Raw genomic sequence first — 17046 nt, 5'->3', positions numbered from 1 at the left:
CAAATGTTTTGCGGAATTTCCGAGGTCAAATGTGCGTAATACCTATAAGGAAGGCTCGTTTATAACGTTGAAAAAAGTTTTTCGAGCCAAGAAAGAAAGGATAATGCGCGAGAGAAATAGGAAATATGACGGACCGCCAAGTTTGCACTACTACCCAATAGATGGCGCCAGTGTGTCCTATGGTTGTAAGAAGTTTTAAGGAACTCAGTTTTAAGATAATGTAGTGATTGCGCAGGCGAGCTGGTGGATGTTAACCATTTTGTTCTTAGCCCGAGACTGAGGCAGGAAAAGAGGAAAGTTTCAAAGTAGAAGAAAAATGAACAGTCGAGGACACGTCTCTAATGAGGAATGTTTCAAAGTAGAAGAAAAATGAACAGTCGAGGACACGTCTCTAATACAGACGTGTCCTCGCAAGAGTGTGCCGCTCTCCCGCATCTATTCAGTTAGGTAAAATATAAATGAACAAATAAACAATGAACGTGAACGTCAAACAGGACTGGTAGAGTCAGGTCTTATATCGTGTGCGTTACATTTAGGAGCCGGGATGCAAGTCTGGCAGAGCACTTTATTGCGAGGTGCAACACAGGCATCCTCGGGACCAACAACTCGTGGCACATCAAATCAGGGCTCAATATATACAGATAAGATACACCGGACGCAGGCGCACAGCACTCTGACGTCCCACATAAAAGTGCATCCTTCATGGCATGCTGTTATCATAAACACGCAGATACGACACTCCCTCCCCAACTATTATTGAAAACACTCCTATTGAAAATTATCAAACCGGAAGCGATCAGGAGGTCGCCTGTCTTTCGTGCTCCTTCGTATGACACAAGGAGGTTCCTTACTGGTAGGCATCCCACTTGGGTGACGTGCAGGCTGTGCAGGCAGATCACCGCTGTGGTTACTTGCACCAGGTGTAGCGACTATGTCTGCGGCACGCGGCATGTCTAACTCGGGGCTGCCTTCCGGCTGCTCCGAACTTTCAATGGACGATCGTCGCAAATGATCAGCGTGCACAAACCTTACTTTGTTTCCGACGACAACCAAGTATGTGGATGGCGACTTCACGTTAACCACTTTACCGGGAAACCATTTGACCATATCAACCCCCAAAGAACGTACAAGTACACGGTCGCCCACCCCAAAAGATCTCGGCTTAGATCTACGCTTATCGGCACCCATTTTTACTTTTTCAGTTTCCTCGATCATTGCACTTTTTATATTCGGTCGTAGCAACGATAACCGAGTTTGCAGTGTGCGTGCGTTGTGCGATATGAAAACACAAAATTGTCAATGCTATGTTGAAGTGACCTAGTATTGCCTTTTTCTTTGTCATCGAGCAACTGTTTCAGCAGTGCTTTCTTTGTTGTTTGTACAGCACGCTCTGCCGCCCCGTTCGATTGCGGGTGATAAGGCGGCGTGAGCGTGTGCTTGACACCGTTAGCTTTCAAAGGTTCTAGAAATTCTGAGGCTCGGAACTGCGGGCCGTTATCAGTCACTACTTCCATCGGCAACCCATGCGATGCAAACAAAGAACGGACAGTTTCAACTGTATTGAATGTGGTCGTCGAGTGCATTATCTTGACTTCCAACCACTTGGAGAAAGTATCAATCGCCACAAGAAACGTCTTTCCTTCTTTCTCGGCAAACTCCAAGTGTACTCTTTCCCATGGATTTTCACAGAGCTTCCATGGTGACAACGGTGCAGGCTGTGCTGCGGGCAGGACACTTTGACAAATTTTACACTTCCATACAGTTTGCTCGAGTGTTTCGTCTATACCAGGCCACCAGACCATTGACCTTGCCACAGCTTTCATTTTTGTTATTCCGAGATGTTGTTCATGCAGTAAACCTAGAACAACATTCTGCAGGGATTTTGGAACGACAATTCTGTTTGTCCAGATAATACAACCGTCGTCAATGTAGAGTTCCAAACGTCGTGTCCAAAATGGCTGCAGCTCGTGAGGCGCACTTTTAGGCCATCCACACCATATCATGTTGCGAACAACCCTTAGCTGGTCGTCGCGGGCTGTTTCGCGCTCGATGTCTTTTGCAGTGAGGGGCAAATCACTGACCGGAGAAAAATAAAAAAAAAATATCTCCCGCGTGTTCCTCAGTGTCTGCAAGTGGCAGTCGCGACAAAGCATCAGCATGGCCGATAGACGTTCCGGGTTTGTGTGTTACTTTGTAACGGTAATCGGCCAAAAATGCTAGCCATCGGTGCACTCTTGCCGTGGCAACAGCGCTTCCCTGTCTCTTAGGGTCAAACAATATCATCAGCGGTTGGTGATCTGTCACCACGTTAAAAGTTCGCCCGTACATGAAACTTCTTTATGCCGAACACAATGCTCAGGGCTTCTTTTTCTATCTGGCTGTAATTACGCTCAGATGTTGAAAGTGATCGCGACGCAAATGCTATTGGCCTCTCTTCACCGTTCACAATATCTGCCAAGACAGCCCCAAGGCCATATTCTTACGCGTCACACGTTAGCTGAACATCTTTCGTGACGTCATACAGCTGGAGAACACTTTCATCAGTCAGCATTTCTTTACAAGTTTTAGACGCGTTTTCACACTGGCGTGACCAGTGCCATTTTGTCTCCCTGCGCAGCAGATCATGCAGCGGTTCTAGCACTGTAGCTAGACTAGGTAAAAATTTCGCATAGAAATTTACCAAGCCAAAAAAAGCTTTCAGCTGAGTCACGTTAGCCGGTTTTGGCGCGTTTTTTACGGCTTCTACTTTCTCTGCCGTGGGGTGCAACCCATCTTTGTCAATTTCGTGCACCAGATACTTCACTCTTTGTTGAAATGGCTTGCATTTTTCAGCGTTGACCTCTATGCCGTGCTGACTCAGGCGTATGAGCACTTGCTCAAGTCTGTCATGACAGTGTTTACGTGTCTCTCCTGCGATGACAACGTCATCTAAATAGCAGACGGTTCCCGGCAGACCGTGCAGGACTTGATCCATGACGGCTTGAAAAAGTGCCGCCGCACACGCTACGCCATATGGCAAGCGCTTGAACCTAAAGAGGTCCAAATGCGTGTTGACCGTAAGCAGTTCTTGTGCTCGCTCGTCTCGTTCGAGCTGTAAATACGCCTTCGAGAGGTAAAGGACCGAAAACACGGTTCCACCACGTAGGGTGGCAAAAATGTCCTCGGGCAGCGGCAAAGGGTACTGGTCAACTTCCATGTAAGGGTTAACAGTGACTCGATAATCACCGCAGATCCTAAGCTCTTTGCTGTTCTTTTTTGGCACGATGACGAGGGGACGTAGCCCATTCACTGTGCCTTACCCAGTACACGACTCCAGCCTTTTCTAATTTTGCCAATTCCTGCTCGACCTGCTCGCGCAAAGCGTATGGCACTGGACGCGCCTTACAGAACACCGGGTCGGAGTTTTCTTTCATACAAATGCTAGCCTTAAAACCCTTTATCTCTCCGTACCCTGGCTCGAACACGTGGCGATACTTCTCAGTCAACGGTATCGTCTCTGCGGTCAAGGCCTTCACTTGCACGACTTCATGCCATCTGATTTTTATTTCGCTGAGCCAGTCTCGGCCAAATAACGTAGGCATTCTTGCGCCTTCAGTTTATTTTGCGATAACCAGTGGAAATTGAAAGCATTGATCATGGTATCGAACTTACACGTCCACAATTCCTTTTATCGCGACAGGCGTGCCATTGCATGTCACGAGTTTGACGTCCGCTTTCCTAAAGCTTGCATGAGGAAGGTGCTTCGTGCACTCCGTTTCGGACATTACCGACACCTGCGGCACCCGTATCTAGTTCCATCGGAACTTCCTTACCATTTAGCAAGACTGTAATTACAATGGCAGGCGTGCCCGAACTCTGGTTCGTGTGACACAACGAGAGCAATTCGCTGTCACACTCGCTCTCGGCTACGTGTGCGCAACTTTTGTTTTACACATCTTTGCAACATGTCCCTTTTTAGCACTTATAACAAGCGCTGTTAAGAAAAGGACAACTTACAGGTAAGTGTTGTCCTCCACACCGGTGACACGGTTTTTTAGTCCTTTGATCCACAGCTTTCGTTGCTTTTTTCCCGTGCGCCCTTGACTTGGTCGGCGCGTTCGTCGTCGCTGTCTGACGCGGAGGTGCCGGTGCTTGTTGCCAGTTGACGTCCGCGGCGTTCGAAGATTGTCCCGCGTTGCTTGACGTCAGCATTTCCTTTGTGTCTTGAGCCGCCGCTTCCATGGCCGTAGCTATGCTGCATGCACGGTCGCAGGTGAGTTCCGTGTCGGGCATTGCGAGAAGACGACAGCGTATGGTGTCGGCGTGCAGACCCGCGATGAGTCTGTCGCGTAGAGCTTTCTCGAGGAAAGCGCCGAACTCACATGTCGCTGCGAGCTTCTTCAGTTCGACGGCGAAGTCAGTCACGGTCTCGTGAGGCCCTTGGTTTCGTCGATTGAAACGGAAGCGCTCTGTGACCAGTGAACGTCTAGGTGCGTAGTGTTTTTGAAGGATGCTGACAGCTTCCTGGTACGATACCTTGTTCGGCGTCTTCGGCAGAAGCAGGCTCCGGAGGACGGTGTAAGCTTTTTCACCGATATCCGTCAAGAAGACTTGCAGTTTCTTTTCTTCTGCGATGTCATTGGCTGCGACGAACAGCTCGAAGCGTTCCAGATAAATCTCGAAGCTTCCGCTGTCCGCCTGGAACTCCGGTGGCTTCCCGATAGTTGCGGTCATCTTCCGTTCCTTGGCTTCTTCATCCCATCCTCGTCGCCAATTGTTACATTTAGGGGCCGGCGTGCAAGTCTGGCAAAGCACTTTATCACGAGGTGCAACACAGGCAGCCTCGGGACCAACAACTCGTGGTACATCAAATCGGGGCTCAATAGATACAGATAAGATACACCGGACGCAGGCGCCCAGCACTCTGGCGTCAGACATAAAAGTTCATTCTTCATGGCATGCTGTTACCATAAACACGCAGATACGACAGTGTGTATTGGTGATTTTTACGTTTTTACACATGGAGAGCAGGAGAAGGATTTGGCATGGAACATTTTAGGTACAGAGGTTGAAAATTTTCGTTGATGAGCGGGAAGGCGCTACTACATTTCGGGAGTAAGATCGAAAGCATAGATAGCTTGAACCGAATTTTGGTATGCCAGTAGAAAGGAAGAAGAGGCAATGCCAGAAAAACATTAGCGGTGATTGAGCCATGTAGTGTCAGGCAGACGATCCTTGAAAAATTGTATAGTTAATAATTTTATATGTTACAATGGCGCGAAACTTTTTCAACTTTGAAAGCACATACGATGAGTAGCTCTATAAAAACTAAAACATCGGTAAATGGAGGCCATATATTTTTCATTCACTGTTATTATTCAGGAATTTTGTGTACTGTAACGTTTATTAGGCAAACGAAAAAAATCCGAAAAGCAATCACCGTTTTTGTTTTTTCGACCTGTTTGGTGAAATGTCATGCCAAACGGTCCAATGCCCCCAAAGCCCCGTCTGTTCACTTAGATGTAAAGTGTGTTGGCTTAGTATAACATACTTTCTTTTAACCTACGAGTGAGCAACGTATATCATGTCCATTCTCACAATGTAGGAGCTTCATCTATTTGTGTTAAGCAGTAACTTGCAAAATGCAAAGTTTTGAACCAGTTCCTGGCAGTCTAAATTGCTCGCGACATACGCATCTGACATGAGCAGTAAGTGAATTAGCCTCACAATTTAGTGAATGGCTGTACGACAATTAACATCTCTAAAAATACGAGCATCAGTCAAATAAGACACTATTATCGAAAGCCCACTTGCAACTGAAGTCTGATCGTAATTGATTAAACAAGAAAAAATACAGGAAAATCCATTTATGGATTCTTAGTGACTGCGTTAGCATGACCGTTGGAAACGCCAACGCCGACCACTTCCCTTCTATCTTTTGGCTTTTTTCTTGCCTTCTCGTTTTTCTTCGTCTATTTCTTTTTCTGCCACTTTCTGGCTTCGTTACGGGGTGAGAATTAGCGTTTGCCATAGAGGGTCGTGTGGCGTTTCCTAAAGGTCCTGCTAATAGATTCCCTAGGTTGAAGATTTCATCTGACATCCAGAATCGTAAAAATGTTAACACTCTAATTTAGGCGAACATATATGTTTTACGGAAGCACTCATGGACTGAAGTCAATACTTTAAATTATGTAAAACTAGCAGTTGACAAGCAAAACAGTGTTTAAAATTCAAAATGATCAACTTTGCGTAACGTTCCACCTGTGAAGTGTCTAGCACTCGTGCGGATGTCGTATAATATTCGTCAAACGTTCATATTAACTGAAAGTTGATATATTGAAGTTCCTTTAATACTCTGCATTGAAGTTCCATATCTAGCCACGTCTACATATATGCGACTTAAAGGGACACTGACAGGGTATTTATGCTCGCCGAGGTTTTTAGTTGTACGTGACATATGAGAGCTCAACTACCCAGAACAGAATTCGCGGCTCGGAATTCAGTTTCCTTCCGCCCGAAAACCGCCGATCAAGAACTGGCCGGTTCGAGTCTCGCTCACTCACTTTTTCGCGGTCACGGGCCGTTTTCTAAGGTATCGATGCGACCACCAAATTTAATCAAAGTCGTGGGTCACTGAAGGCACACACTCAATATTAAAAATAGAAAAAAAAAATATAAAACCCATTTTTTGTGGCTTCTAAAAAGCTGTAAATACGTTGATTGATAAAAAAAAAGTCCCACAGACAACCGGAAGCATTCTGTGCGTTCGTCGTTTCGCGTATCGTGGGACTCGCGGGGACGGCGATGGCAGCGGACGACGGGCGTGGGACCTCTATTTCAGAACTTTCGTTCGCGGTACCGACGAATTCTGTCTACCGTTAAAAGAGAAATTTGGGACTGATCAAAAGAATTGGTATTCATCCTGTACAACACGCCCGGCCACCAAGCCGATTTGCACGAAGACGTCGCCGAGCCGTCGCTCCCTTCTCGTGGCTGAAGACATCGCTTGCGCAAACGTCAAGCACGACGTGTCTACTTCGAGTTGAATATGCACGCGTACGATTTCTTTACTAGGTGCGAATTTCCCCAAAGCGTAGTGCTTCCCGACTTCGACCCGGGAGTGCTTTTGCTAGAGAAAAATCGACAGCAAACTTTCCAACTTACAGTTTACCGGCTAAATTATTACTACGAAAAGAGATCCACCACGAAAGAGATGCCCCAGCAGCTCAGTGGGAAGAACGTCCGGCTCACGCGCGGTCGGACCGGGATCGATCCCCCGTAAAACTTTATTTTATTTTCAAACATTTTTCGATGTTTACATATCTTTTTTTTTTTTTTTTTTTACAATCATTACTGAAGAAACAAAAAAAAAATAACAAAGAAATGTTCTGGACTATACTTCGCTGAATTAAATGGTATGGGATTTCCGTTTTGACACCTGCGAACTCAATGTAATCACTTTCCACAAAATGCAAAAAACATATAAATCAGGTAGCGTCCGCTTTCCGAGCTGCCCGTATATGTTCTACAGGAATTTCAGCCAGCCATTGGTCCCGATCCCGTTGATCTTTCGGAAACTCTGTCGCACAATGCCACTTTTTTTCGGACGCAGGACATGTGAGCCAGCTCTTCACGCAACATCTTGGGTGTATTCTTTTCGGAGCCGATCATGGAAATTCACCACGGGCACTCACTACTCATCTCCAACTCCTCAATGTACAAAACAACTCATCTTGGAGTACAGAACAACGAGCGGAACAAACATAACTGCAAAAGAATCGCACGGCAAGCAGTTCCCGCACGCCGCATCGCACGCCGCCTGTCGTGTCGTCTGCTACCGAAGAAGAGAAAAAAAAAACAAAAAAAAACGCACGGTCGGGTGTGGTTACGTGACTTCCGCCACTCACTCTCTTCTCTCCACTTCTCCGACCTCCGCCGGGTTTCAGTTTCGGTTTCGAGCAGTTGCGTCTTTTGTATTTATTAAAAAAATACGCTACTCTGTTGCAAAATATTAATTGGGCAGTCCACCGACACCATAATAAAGCGCCTGGCAAAAAATTAAAAAATTTTTTTTGGAGGGTGTCAGTGTCCCTTTAAGCAGGTCCATTCAAGTTTGAAACTAAATGCAGTCATGTAAACTGCATAATGTGCTAGGGAAGCGCATCGCGTTCAAGCTGACAGATGGAGGTGGATCGAGACAGCGAATGTGCATTCATATAGGCCGCAGCCCATGAAAACCCGGTCACATCGCATCTCTGCGATGTGACACTCGAGACAGCGAATGTGCATTCATATAGGCCGCAGCCCATGAAAACCCGGTCACATCGCATCTCTGCGATGTGACACTCGAGACAGCGAATGTGCATTCATATAGGCCGCAGCCCATGTAAACCGAGGTCGCATCGCATCGTCATGCAAAATAGAATGTGTTGATACCGTTAAGACTCTCGGTGTTATATTTTCTAGTCATATGTCATGGAATAATCACGTAACATACATTCATAAAAAACTTTCTAAAGTTGTTGGAATTATGAATAAATACAGGCATATACTTCCCGTAAACATCAAAAGGTTAATTTACAATTCCCTTTTTCATTCTATAATCTGCTATTCCCATTTAGTGTGGGGAACAACTACTAAGAGCAATTCAGACAAATTGCGTCTTTTACAGAAAAAGGCTGTTAGAATAATTGAAAATGTACCTCGTGATTGTCACTCTCTTCCTCTTTTTGAAAAACATAAAATCATTGATATATATAATATGTATTCTTCCAGATTGATTTTAAATTACCAACAATGTGTAGGAAAAAATATTAACATAATCTTAGACCTTGATAAACTAGAAAAAAACGAGTCCATTTACGCATCGCGTCATAGGCCCCCCTGGCGTCTTCCTGTATCTAGAACAAATTTCGGCACTCAGAGATACCGCTACCAATTACCGCTATTGTTAAACCTTCTTTTTTCTCATGGAATTGATATATACTCTGTAAACAGTCGTACAATACAAGACATTTTGTAATATAAAATCACTATTTACGTTTCAGATAGCTCTAAATATGTGTACTTAGGTAGATGTTTTTTTGCTGTTGTTGTTTTTTTGTGAATGTTATATACTGTGTTCTTCTTTTTTTGTATTCATGTCAGTTCCGCTGCTGCTTTGTATTGGGGCGCTGGGACTCGTCAAGCTGCTACGTGCAGCTTTTTTCCAGCGCCCTTGTCACGAATGTATTTTTGTGGCAGAAAATAAACTGATTTGATTTGATTTGATCTCGGAATGGGGAGGATTATGGGATCGAGTTTTCCGTAGGAGTGGGTGAAGAGCGCGGAACACAGCTGGGGCTCTGAACTCGTCAAGCACGGAGTTTGGGCCGAAGTTGACGGAGCGCACCGATTGGACTATCACGGCAATGACTTCGCGTTTTTGTTGCCGGCGTCCAATCGGCACGCTCCGCGAACTTTCGGACCCAACTTTGTGTCTGACGAGTTTAGGGCCCCTGGTGTCAGAAAACGTGCACGGTCCCGTCTGTTCACCCGCGAAAAAGACACGAGGTTTTTCCTGCCTTTGTAAGTGAGCTGATTATAGCTGAGCTGCTCGGTGAGTGCGGCCTTTGTCCTGGCCTTGCGAATCACGACTTGGCCATCAGAGAGAGACCCTAGGGACTCTGACGCGAGCAGGAATGATGTCGAGATCTCCGAGCACTGGTATCGCAGAACGAGGATCTCCTACGTTAGTGATTTTCCTGCTTGCGGCAAAAGCTCTCGGCCTTACGTTCCGGCTGTGGTTGGCGCAGTGGCGGTGTCCAGCAACCGGTCGGAAACAATCTTCTTGCCAGGACGTGCGAACCTGTGTCGCCTCCATTCCAGAGAGGTCCGGCTCGGAGCCTAAAACACAGAAATCTTCATGTTTTTTTTGTTTTTTTTTTTGCGTTCTGTAACTTCTCAGAGAGCGTCGAGGACAGCGGGTTCAATCTTTACACTCATCTCAACAACGTCCGTGCACGAAACACCGACCAGAAGACCTGGTCATCTGGTGCGGTGCATGCCGGAAACGAAGTCTTAGTTTTAAGATGTACAGAACTGTGATACGGCATCGTGCTCCATTTGCATGTAGCTTGATACGGGTCCATGCTATTGTTCGTGCGTCAGCTCTATTCCGGAAACAAGTATATCCGATGCGCTCAAATCTGTGGTAACTGCGTGTTCCCTGCATCCTTATCAAGGCCTAGCTCAGGCAGGCCGTGGGATGCGTCCCGGATATAAGGCGAGGCCGTATTCCCTTGTGGATGGCTCTCCCTTGCCCTTCTCGGGCGATCTGCCTCTGGCGCAGCCTTTGGGATCTTGATACTTGGACACGTCCGCCCCTCCGGGGAGCCAACCTGCATACGATCACCCTGCACGCATCCATACCCGCAGGCCATACAAGACGGCCAAAACCAACGGCCAAGGAGCGATTCTCGCTGGGGTAGGCTCTGCTCGACGGAGCCATCCTTCCTTGTTCTGGCCCTCCCCTTTCCCTGATACTTTCAATAGCGGCGGCGCGGAGTCCGGTTGGTGATACTGCCCAGAAAGACAGCGCCATTATCTCGGATCATCGAACAAACGTGTGGCATATTGGTCAATAAACACGTCATTATCCGGACCCAAGGAACCTACTTCGTTTCTACGTGGTATCCCGAAAGCGAAAACCCACAAGTCGCAATCATATAAACGTGGCTCATTGTCACTGTTTTTAGCTTTTCTGGGACACAGCATGCCAAAATCAAAATAATAAATAAAGCGAAAAGCATCGACAGATTTCTTTGTAAATAAACATTGGAAAATCTGTGGTCTAGTAGCAACTAACCTTCATGTCAAATGCAATGTAAAGCCGTTTCCCGGAATGATGGCAGAATCATCATGCTCGTTCACCGTGGCTTCGGTAATGGTGGCTGGCGGCATTGAGAGCACCGGCCAACCAGCCCTGGTGCTGCCACTGTTGTGCAGGCTTCGTGGCCGGATTGCCATGTGGGTAACCAGTGCCACCGCAACTTGGAGGGAATGGCTTATTGGTCGGCTGGTGTGACACCAGTGCCCCCTCTTGCAGCGAGAGGTAAAAAATATCTTGTGACAGCATTCATGAGTTGAGATGTACAAAGCACAGCTTATAAAGAAAAACAAATCACACTGCAGCTTATGCGGTACGATTTGCTGTTCAACAGTAAACTGCCAGAATGAAATTCGAAAAAAAGTAATGATGTCATACCGGTGCTTTTTTTTATGTGTACGGAAAATGCTGGAGTAGTTTAATGCGATCATCGCATCGCATTATGCGGTCATATTGCTTGACACATACAATTTTTAAGATCAATAACATAAAATACAACACAAGTTCAATTTTTGTCGGCTTAATCATGCCTGCACAATGCGCTGGTTAAGCTCACAAATAAATTACAATGGCTTCACGCTAACATGGACACCTGAAAAGGGGCAGCTGTAGTCTTCTGAACTCCAGCACATTTTATATTCACGTATTGTCATTTCCTAGGAGGTTACAATTTAGAAATGAGAGCTCGTAATCAATTAAACCAGCATAATGTTTTTCTTCATAATATTAGCATGCAAGAACATGAGCTACTAGGTTTAATTTACATGTTCTAAACTCCTCCTTATTGTAACTTTTACGTGCACTAGTATCAGTTTCCTGCGCCGTTTTTTATTGATACACTCAGGTTGCTTCTCGAATATCGCCAAGAAAGGGGTTGGAGTCCAAGTTAGGGTGGTGTGGCTCTACCAGAATGTTCGCTGGGTAATTTTCTTTTGGATATAGCACCCCACTGAAACGTAAGCTGTCGATGTGAGCACATCAAGGACCAAAGATAGCGTCAATGCACTGTCACTCTGCCCCCCAACGGCCTCGAGAGTAATATGCATGATTAGCTCCTGCGGACGCTGCAGATGGCCACAGAAAAGTAGCAAAGTTTCCGGCGGAGTTATTCATTACGCACGTCGTGTCATGTGATTTTGCAAACGCATTGCGTTATTCCGCCCAAATATAGAAATTGATTACACACCTGTTGAGTGAATGCCCTGCTTCTTCTCGGAGTCCGTTTTCTTCCGCTTGGATGGTGCTCGATGATCGCTCTAGGCGATGACAGAGATGCTGGTTGGCGGTGAGACAAGGCAAGACAGTGAAGAACGGGCGGGACGGCGAAACAGAGAGGGGCCCCGAGCGTGGCCCCGAGCTACAGCTGCCCGAGCCCCTACGACGGAGGAGCTGCAGGGGCGGCCGCCACCGTTGCCAGGCTGGAGGACGTCCACTGAAAACAGGCGTCCACCGTATTCACCACCGCTGCTGTGCCGCCATCCTATAAGTGTGACAACATTGCACTTCCAGGACACCAACAGGCACAAATCGAGATACCAACTTTGAGGACGCCCTGAACACACCAGTCGGAGTCGTGCTCCAGGCACCAAAGCGACGGCTACGCTCAAGTAAATGACGCCATTATGAGGCGTCATTTGAAACAGACAACAAGCGCAAATGACGGAACAATATTTTATTTGCTTTTCTCTACGAATTACGCCCAATGTTTGCCCAATATTTGTAAACAAAAATCTAGAAGAACGACATACAAAATTCTAATGGGCGTGTTCGGCTTTAGTCGACGCCACCAAGCGCAGGGACTAGTTTATCAGAGAAGTAGGGAGGCTGGTATGCGGGCAGACTTGTTCCGTACGCATTACAAGTAATCAAATTTCTTGTAATCGATTACTTTTTGTAGTAATTTTGTATTCAGTCGAATACTTTTATTAGGCAGTAATAACAAGAGTAATCTGATTAGTTTTTGCAATAATAAAAACTACTTCTACCCGCTACTAAGTTTCTACGGGGCGCCCCCCCCCCCCCCCCCTCCCCCCGCACACAAACTTTTTTTTTCTGAAGTGACAAAAATAAAATTTTCATCATTTTCTCGAACGGAAAAAATGAAGAGTTTTGCGGAGCTGTAGGAAACAACATTCTCAGAAAAAAAGGAGCCAAATGAGCAAAAAAGGGTTCTTTTCACTAAAAAAGAACCGATTTCGGGGAAGATCCCTTAGGAGCGTGCTTTCTCAACCAAAAGCACCCCTCGCAAAATAAAAAAAGAAATGCAGAGCTAGTTTCCAGCCTGGAAAGAGCGAAAAGGGTGCTTGTTGCAGCCAGGAAAGAGATAAAGCGATCTTTGGAAAAAGAAGGTCACTTAAAGCGCGATCCAAACCAACGCTTCTTTTTGCGCCTGTAGGTCGTGCGGCTGCGGATGTGACGCATTTCCCGACGTTTTTGCTGTTTCCGGGCGCGCTTTCTGAGTCAGAACCGTGCGCTTTGGTTTGGACGGGCGAAACTTCGAACGAGCGCGCACGCGCGCACGCAGGCACGAGCGCACAAGCAAAGTGCAACTGCGACAGACTGGCCGGCCAGACGGCGAGAGAAAGAGAGAGAGAGAGATCGCGTTGTCATGTTGGAAGAGAATAAAAGGGGGGGGGGGGGAGGAGAGGGCAGCCAGACGGCGAGAAACGCGGAGCCGGAACTAGCTTGCCCTCCACCGATTGGCCGGGACACAGGAGCGCCCTACTACGTCACCGCGCGTTTTTGTGCGCGTTGAGAAGTTGAAATTATCCAACTTTCTTGTGCGCGCCCGGAAGGAGCGAAGAAGCGGCGCGACGTCACGAAAATACGTCACATCCGCAGCCGCACGACCTACAGGCGCAAAAAGAAGCGTTGGTTTGGATCGCGCTTAAGTCTTCTACCGGATAGAGGGACACAATGACCAGGCTCGAAAGTCTTTACACGCGAGAAATTGGGTGCGCCATTCTGTGGAAACAAAGCTGCCCGTGCGAGCTGTCAAGTCGTTGAAAGCTTAGAGAGGTGGAATGTCGCAGTTATTTACCAAGTCGCGTTGTGTTATTTACCAAACCGAGATAATCTTCGCCTCGGACCACAGATGAAACAGGCTTCGATGCCTTTGACTCCCGGGCCACCTGCTTCAGCGGTTTGAACACTGGCGTTCGTTTGCAAGCGTAACTGCTCGCCGTGTTTTATTTAGTAAGAAATGTTAGTATAAAGTTACTCTTTGGTACTCATTTATATAAACCAAACGGGTCATTGAATTAAATTTGATTTGAAGCAATCTGTACCTGCGGAAATCGATTGTGTACTTTATTTCCCCCACTCAAAAAAAAAAATGCGTACACATTTTAAAAGGCGCAAAACTTCGATGAATGAGCAACACACACGCAAAAAAAAGTGCGTGTTGCGTTGAATGAGTGATACGGTGATTAAACGGCGTCGTGTTTTTTTTTAGTAACAAGAGCTATTTGTTAACTTGCTTTCGTGTTTAAACAAAATACGTATAACTGCGCGTATGAATGAAAAATAAATAGAACAAAAGAACGTTTTTTAGTTTTTTTTTTTAGTATAGAATGAAGATGTCCTAGCTTGTGGTCATGAGTCATGACACCACCCGTCTCCGAATACAGCGCCTCTGATTGTTTCGCGGCACGCGTCAAGCCGCAAAAATAGAGTTGGAACCCATCCGCGAGTAGCATCAAAAATCCTGCTGCGCGGAAAGTTCAAGTGATGTGTTGCAGTCATCTTTATCTTTAAAAATAAATCAACCTGTAAATGGTGGTTTTTCGATTTCAAGGAGCAGTTATGTCTAGAAGGATACCCCGAAATAATCCCATAGGCATATTCTACAAGTGCGTTTTGAGTGAAGCAATACTAAACATCGAGATGTTGTGCGTTCAAATTTATGAGTAATAACGCAGTGTAAAAAATGATTGATGACTAAAATAAGAACACCGACTTCACATAACAAGCGGACGGAGCATGAGTGCTCCGTCCGCCGGTGAACCCCGCTCGCTCCTTTGAGGTCGCCCACCAAAAGTTAAAAGAATGGGATGGCATGAGGAAAAAAAAAAAAAAAAACAGCAGAGAAACGTGGTCGTTGCTGTTCTCGTAGTTTTCGCGAGCAATATGGCATGGTAGGATGCAGAACAAAATGGCCTCGGACGAAATGGCCCTGGACGAAACGGCCCCGACAAAATGGTCCTAAGTGCTATCCCGGAGAGAATGGTTCCAAGTGCTTTTTAGACACTCATCTTTTAATAAGGAGCTACTCTGAAGTTCTATTAAGTACATTCAATGCTCTTCTAATGCAACTTTTGTAGAGACTATAAAAAAAAAAAAGAAGCTCAATATAGACGCGACAATGTTGGAGAAACACACACACAGGGCAGGTACCTGTCTCGTGTGTGTTTTTCTCCGACTTTGTACCTTTTATTTTGCACTCTTTTTCATTATCCCGATCAACCAACTAACCCAACAATCTATTTTACTGCTTGATACAACTCTTTCCGATCTCCCGCTCGAAGCTTTAAATTGATGCGGTACAGTTACACTTTGTGAACTTAATGTTTTACTTTAAAGGAGTTCCCTCGATAGTTCAACAGAGCTACAAAAAGACGTTTGAGTGAAGCCATACGTAGCACACATTTACAACTAGTTTCTTTGTGTAATGAAATGTTTATTTCACAAAACAAAAAATGTATTGCATTATGCGAATATTTATCTTTTTTATATCTTGGGAATGCACCATTTAAAGCTAATAAAAATAAGGAGCAAGAGAAATACGAAAAAAATTATTTGAACCATTTTGTCCGACTTTATTCGAACAATTTTGTCCGGGGCCATTTTTCCGGTTTTCGGGCTGGTTTTGTGTTTTTGATTTTCATTTCTAGTGTAAAAAGGGTCAGCGCCGACTGGACGCCCAAGGATTTGCGTGACGTGGCGTTTAACTGAGCTAATATTTATTCAGAAATGGCAATCGACGATTTGAAGGTCGCTCCGATTGGAATAAAAATTATTTGTCATCGACATCTATTCACCCTGTCTAATTGCCTTATTATCACTTCTCTTTCCAGTTCCAAAATAGGCTCGATTATCATTCAATCTTGTTTTCCAGGCCTCTATTTTGGTAAATTCCTATACAAAACATGTCACTGACTGGACACTGAATCATCGAATCTAGGTGCGTTGTCGTACTGCCGACAGAAAAGTCGCTCAGCCACCAAATAGGCCAACACGCGTTGCTCAACACAATTTGTTGCTTGTTTCCGTTGACGGAAGGTGTCACACCGAATCGAGAATTTCGCTCTTGTATATTTTGTGTTTCTTTTGGGCAAGAGAGTGAACTGCCAACAATTTTACCAGCGGTTGACGGACGTTCTTGGTGATGTGATCGCCATGTTTCCTGGCAGACAGGGACAGAAACGCGATGACATGTGCATATTATCTTCGCCAGCGAACCATAGTTCGGACAGCTCAACGGCACCCCAGAAGATAAGCCATAATGTGTTCGAAAGCGACGTTTCGGGGGCTAATCTGCTCACCACTAGGCTGACAGTTCGGTGGAATCGTCATGCAGCTCATACTCGTTCGACCAGTCAACCTTCTGTCTTGCACCACGTGATCACAACCGCAGAGAAAGGTGTGAGGTGATAAAAACCAGGCGACTAATGGACCTTTTTCCAGTAAGGAGCGCCTCATGACGGTTTCGCCGCCTACTACAAATGGAGGGCAACCGGACTCGCCTTCTCCCATAGGAACAGATTAGTGTCGCAAGAAAACAGTGCCCCCCAAGAATGGCGAAAGGGCGGTCAAGGTCAAGAGAAAAGGGTGTGCGCGTGCGCAGACGCTTACTGGAAAAAGGCCCATTGGTTCGGCAAGCACGTAGCTCCCACCACGCTGTCAGCTTAGCGGTGAACAGGGATGGGTCGCTGAAGGTCACTTGAGCCAACAGGATCTAGCTTCGTTGCTCGAGGGAGTGCAAGCGCTCGCTCGTCCGAGTGGTGGATCGGAACAATGTTTGACCTCCTCTCCCTTTGGGTTTGAAGCTCTAGAATTTGGAAGTACTTTCCTTCCTTTCCTTTTAGTCATCACTTGCAACATGTCAGCGGACGTGAGCACATGGACGATTGGAGACATCTGCAGGCGGCTTTTCGAAAACGAACTGCAATCGGCCTGTTCATCATTTCAAGGTAAAACTT

Source organism: Ixodes scapularis, unplaced genomic scaffold, assembly GCF_016920785.2.
Source record: "Ixodes scapularis isolate PalLabHiFi unplaced genomic scaffold, ASM1692078v2 PGA_scaffold0__279_contigs__length_252992795, whole genome shotgun sequence".
NCBI classification, from domain to species: Eukaryota; Metazoa; Arthropoda; class Arachnida; order Ixodida; family Ixodidae; genus Ixodes; species Ixodes scapularis.
This window is presented reverse-complemented; position numbering follows the sequence as displayed.